The 5,433-nt window shown below is 40.5% G+C and overlaps 1 pseudogene; it reads left to right on the top strand.

Annotated features, from left to right (window-relative positions):
* The first annotated feature begins 204 nt into the window (after nt 1–204).
* Nucleotides 205–2,007, top strand: LOC146658630 (uncharacterized; annotated as a pseudogene).
* The last annotated feature ends 3,426 nt before the right edge of the window (nt 2,008–5,433 follow it).

Raw genomic sequence — 5,433 nt, 5'->3', positions numbered from 1 at the left:
ACTGTAACAGTGTGTGGTTGTCTTGCATGTGGTAACTGTGTTGTCTATAGCTTAGTTTGCATAATGTTTGTGTCTGTCTTTTTGTATACACTCTTGTTTTTACACCGACTTTTACTGTGTGGGGCTACACTGCAGTAAGTCTACTTGTTATCACTGGTAACTAGTCGTGTGCATGGTTGGAAACTGTGAAGCTCTTTAACCCTCTGATGCATAGTGGTCACTGGAGTGGACAGCTACTAAAACGTACATATCTCTTTAATGCATTGGTTTCTATGGTGGAACTGCATATTAGCCTCTAGAGTGCTCTCTGCTGCCATGCTCCATTGAGGTCAATTCAGTGTTCAGTTAGTGCAACTGCAAGTAAATTTCCTCTGAATCAAAGATGGCAGACAAACTGTCACCCCTGCCGACCACTGCTGGCATATCCTGTCAATCCTTCTATGCTAAAAGAGCCCAACAGGTAAAAAAAATATGATGATATGCAGTAACATCTAGGGAAGGATATTATCTGTTTGGAATAAGAAATTGTTATGTCTAATATGTAGAAAACTACAATTAACCATGTGTCCACTGTAGTGGACATCATGCATTACCCACTATATTTTTTTTAACATAAGTCATAAATTGTCTCACTGTTTTTTGGGACTGTTTTGGTTATAATTAAGCATATAATTGTTACATTTATAAGCTACTCATTTAAAATATATATTTCTGTGCAGATCAGCTGTAGTTTGAGTTACTATAATAATTATTTTATCATATTTTGTAGACTTCAAATGCAGCAAAGAATAAGGCAGCGTACAGAATAGTCCAGGAAATTCCATCCAGCTCCAGTGATGATGATTTCATTGATGAGTGCAGTGATGAGGAGTTCAGTGATAAGTCCAGTGATGATGAGAGTGGCTGCCAGAGCAGAACAGAGACATAGGAACTACGGATGATGAAGACACAGACAGTCAGGATGCAGAAAGTGAGAACGATGAGGGGCAGGATGAAGAGGAAGGTCAGTATGATCAGGGAGCTGTGGGAGATGGGTACATGGCACCTGACCATACTCAAGCCCGCAAAAATATTTGGAAAGTCCAAGACAATGACTTGGTTGGAGACTTGCCTCCTTTTCTAGGAGAGTGGAAATTGAATGTGGAGGGGAAGGATCCCATAGATTTCTTCAGACATCTGTTTCCAGCAGATCTAATTGATAATATAACATACAACACCAACTTGTATGGGAAAGAACTGTCAGTAACAAGAGAAGAGATTCTCCCTCCAGCAATGCAAAAGAGGAAGACCCAGTGGGACCCCACAACCCGTGAAGTGGAGAGCAGTCACCAAAGTAGCCTGTGAGGTCAGGTTTGCCACAGGATATCACTGGCCCCAACTGACCGAGGTGAAAAATGCAAACAGGTGCCATGATGTTGTGTGCACACGGAAGACCAAATACATCTGCATGCAATGCTGTGTGCCATTGTGCCCTGGATGCGTTGCAAACTTTCGCACAGCCTAGGTGTGATGAACATAGAACTGTTTGGAGATGCAGAGACTAAGATGTCAGTTTGTGTTTTCTTCCAGCATGCTACTAAGGGCTTGGTAATACTGTCCTGCATCGTTATAGAACTGTGTAGACTCAAAAATGTTTCTCTTGTTGGAGATAGTTTGCCATATTCAGGTGTAGGATTCACAGCTAGGACTGTTGATTGGTTTTGTTATTTACGTCTAAACATTGGGGCCTTATGAGTTGAAAGTTCCAAAAAAATTGCTGAGATGTTTTTCAAAGGATACAAGCAAACAAGTGTTTGTATATTTACAATAGAACACAAGGTAATTAATTTTTACAGTAAATTCACAGTATTTCATGCTAAGTGCTCAGGCGCATGTAGTCCACTGGAGTGGACAAGTTTATAACTTTATAAAAAAACATATTTTTGAAAAAAAAAGAGTTAAACATTTTTTTTCATGTCCTGAGAAGAATAAAAGCACTTAAGAAAAAAATCTTGACCAAGGCTTTCATAATTCATGCATCAGAGGGTTAAAATCACATGTAGCAATGCATTCTCTAATAGTCCAACAATTTCAGAATGTTTCCCACGGTAGTGATCTAAAAAAATATCTAGTATATATTAAAATATATTATAAATAAAATATATTATATTATAAATTATATCATTAAAAGATTCAGAGAATACTGAGAATTTATTTACGCATGACTGAAAATCAAATCTGTCACATTGTTTTTGTGCTACTCAAATCAAATTCAAACAGACCACATATAAAAAACTAGTTCAACTACATGGGGTTTGCATACATTACTTTATGAGGACTCTTCATGGCACAAATTCACCAATGTGCTGGAAACATTCCTCTGAGATTTTGGTCTCTATTGACATGACAGCATCACACACCTGCTGCAGATTTATCAGATGCACATCCATGATGCAAATCTCCCATGAAATGATGAGTTAAGCTTTGTGGGGTTTCTTTAACTGCTGAAAGCAGCCATCAATGGATGGGGACACTGTGGTCATAGATATAGTCAGCAACAACGCTCAGATTGCCTGTGGGGTTTAAAATCTTGTATATTGTGTCACGGACCCGGTTCCGGGGACTCGGGGTTCGTGAACAGTGTGGACCTTTATTGTTATTAGTGTATTGGATGTATGTTTGCTGCACTGTGTTCTTGTGTTCAATGCTGGTGTGTGTATGTGTGTGAGGCTGGAGGATGAAGGACAGCCACCTGCAGGCCTGATGGGTGTGGCCCTGCCAGCTGCTGGTCACGCCTAGCTTACCACACACCTGCTTCTGATCAGGATCGTCGGGGGAGCTACTTAACAGAGCGATGGAGCTTCCTCCGGCGCAGGATCGTTGAGTTAGACTCCATGTCAGTGTTTCTAGTGTTGTTAAAGTGTATGCCTGCCGGAGTTGGTGCCATAACGGCTGTGTCTGTGTTTTTCCCCAGGAGGACAGTGGAACACAGGACTGCAAGACACACGGGGTGTGTGAAGGCACAGGGGCAGAGAGCACGGGATACCAGCACTTGGGAGAAGACACGTCACGGGAGTCGAGGGAGCACTTTTGGAGATTTAATGTGTGGTGTACATTTACCTCACTGTAAATAAACCCACTGTTCATTCCATCAAGTCTGCGTTTTGGGTCCTTTCTCCTACATCCCCCACGGTCTGCCCTCCAGACCGTGACATCTTGGGTATTAAGGAGTTCAAAGTGTGCCCAAAAAATATCCCATACAATATTACATCACCACCACCAGCCTGAACCATTAATACAAGATAGGATGGAATCTGAATGTCATAGCAGAAATTGAGACCAGTCAACATTTTTCCATTTTTTTGCCATCCAGTTTTGGTGAGCCTCAGTTTCCTCCTTGTAGCTGACATCTAACCGATCCACTTCAAAGTTTGATATATTGTGCATTCAGAGATGCTTTTCTGCATGCCTTGATTGTAACAAGTTTTTATTTGACTTACTGTTGCCCTTCTTTCCGTTTCTAATGCTTAGTTTCAACTTCAACAAATCACCTTGATATTATGACTAAATGCGCAGATGACAAGTTGAAAATATGCACCTAATTAAATGACCAGTGAGTGAAATTGTGTCTTGAGGGTGAAAACCCTGTTACCAGTTAATGAAACTCATAAAAACTGCATTTCTTGCATCAAGTTAACTGACTGACGGAGTTTGCCATACTAGCCTACTTGTGCACTTGTGGCCGTATACTGTAACGAGCCAAATGTCTCCCTCTAGTGGATATTTGTTATTAATGGCTTTACAACAACAACTTCTACAAATCATCAAAGACTATCAAAGATCATCAGCAACAAATATCAGTGAACATCTTTCATGGATCTTACTGACAAGAGTTCCTGATTAAAAGAACTGATTTCAAACTGAATTTCAGATAATTTCACAACTTTTTTTTTTTTTTTTTTTTTTTTTACCATGAACTTCACAAAATAACTTGCAAACATCACCAGTCAAACGCCCAAACACTTGAAAATCTATGACATCTCCTTTATCGCAGTTACTTATTTAAGTTTAAATAGCTAAATCGATGGCCTCACATTGCTCAGAAATGAGAGCAAGAGCATCCGTCTGTTTCAAATATAATGTTTGACAGTGGTGGTGAGACAGTAAGTGGCCCCTCATGGAGAGAGAGATCTATATGAGGAAAACAGCAATCAGAAGGTCTAGTGGGAATCTTTCCTCTTTGGCCATGCTAGAATTTCTCAATCAATTTGTCTCTGCTCCCTTTGACCCAGATCAATAGCCATCTTTGGAGAAAAAAGAGATAAAAGAGAAGAGTGAGATCATTTCAACTCACAGGGGAAAATGTGTGTTTTGACAGTTGCCTTTTTTTTTTGCATATGGCAGTTGATTTTATTTTAAATATAAAACAAACCCAAAACTCATTTTCATTCTATTTCAGGGGATGTTCTTTAGCTGAAAATGTACAAACACATACAGTAAGCACATGCATGGCCGCAGACAAGGACATTTTCCTCCTCCTTTCTTTGCTTTGTCTCTTCCTTTTCCAAACAAGAGAACAAATCTATCGCCTCTGTGCTCTAATATATGTGCCTCTTTCAATAAAAGCAGATCATCATTACTTTACCTCATGATGAATATTTAATGATACGCCCTCAAAAATATGAAAAATGAAACCTGCAATAGAGGCAGAGACAGAGTGGGGTAAAAGGGAGGATACAAAGCGCTTAAGCCTTCTCGTCATTATGGTGGCCCCTGGTACTCAGGGCCACCAAGGAATCCCTTAATTCCTCCAGCATTATGCGCTTCAGACTCTTTCATGTCCTCCGTATGGGAGATGGCTGATGTGGATGGGGGGTAGTGGGGTCGCTGGAAAAATTCTAATATGTCTCTTGCTATGAAAAAATATGCACATACATTTAGCATTTAGATTCTCCAAGGGCAGAACAGAGGAGATGGGCACATGTCATGTATTGTGTGTCTGTGTGTGTTTGTCCTTATGTATATGCACATGTTTGTGCGAGAAGGTCATCCTTAAATGGTCCAGTCTTTATGTGTCCCAACTTTGTGCCTCTTGCCTGTGGTTACCATAGTAATTTTAATGATTTGGCTCCTCAAACAGGAAGCAAGAAAGGTCATGTGTGCTCTCTAGCCCTGCTTAATATATACAGTGCTAAACTGAAAGGCAGGGTATTGGTTATACTGATGGAGTAGTTGACTCATTGTCAGAGGTTAACTGGTTCCCTGTCTGGCAGACTGAGTGACTGACTAGGTTTTTTAACCTTGTGCTGGCTGCCGGTTTGGTGGCTGTGTGGGAGCAAATTAAATGACTGGTAGACGTGCCGGCATGTTTGAGTGGCTAACCTGATGAGTGGCAGACTGACTGGATAGCTGACTGAGTAAAGGATTAGCTGACTGTCTGACTGACTTGTTCGT

This window comes from Rhamphochromis longiceps, linkage group LG11, assembly GCF_057381845.1.
Source record: "Rhamphochromis longiceps isolate RC_006_pf linkage group LG11, R_longiceps_female_GT1.1, whole genome shotgun sequence".
NCBI classification, from domain to species: Eukaryota; Metazoa; Chordata; class Actinopteri; order Cichliformes; family Cichlidae; genus Rhamphochromis; species Rhamphochromis longiceps.
This window is presented reverse-complemented; position numbering and strand designations above follow the sequence as displayed.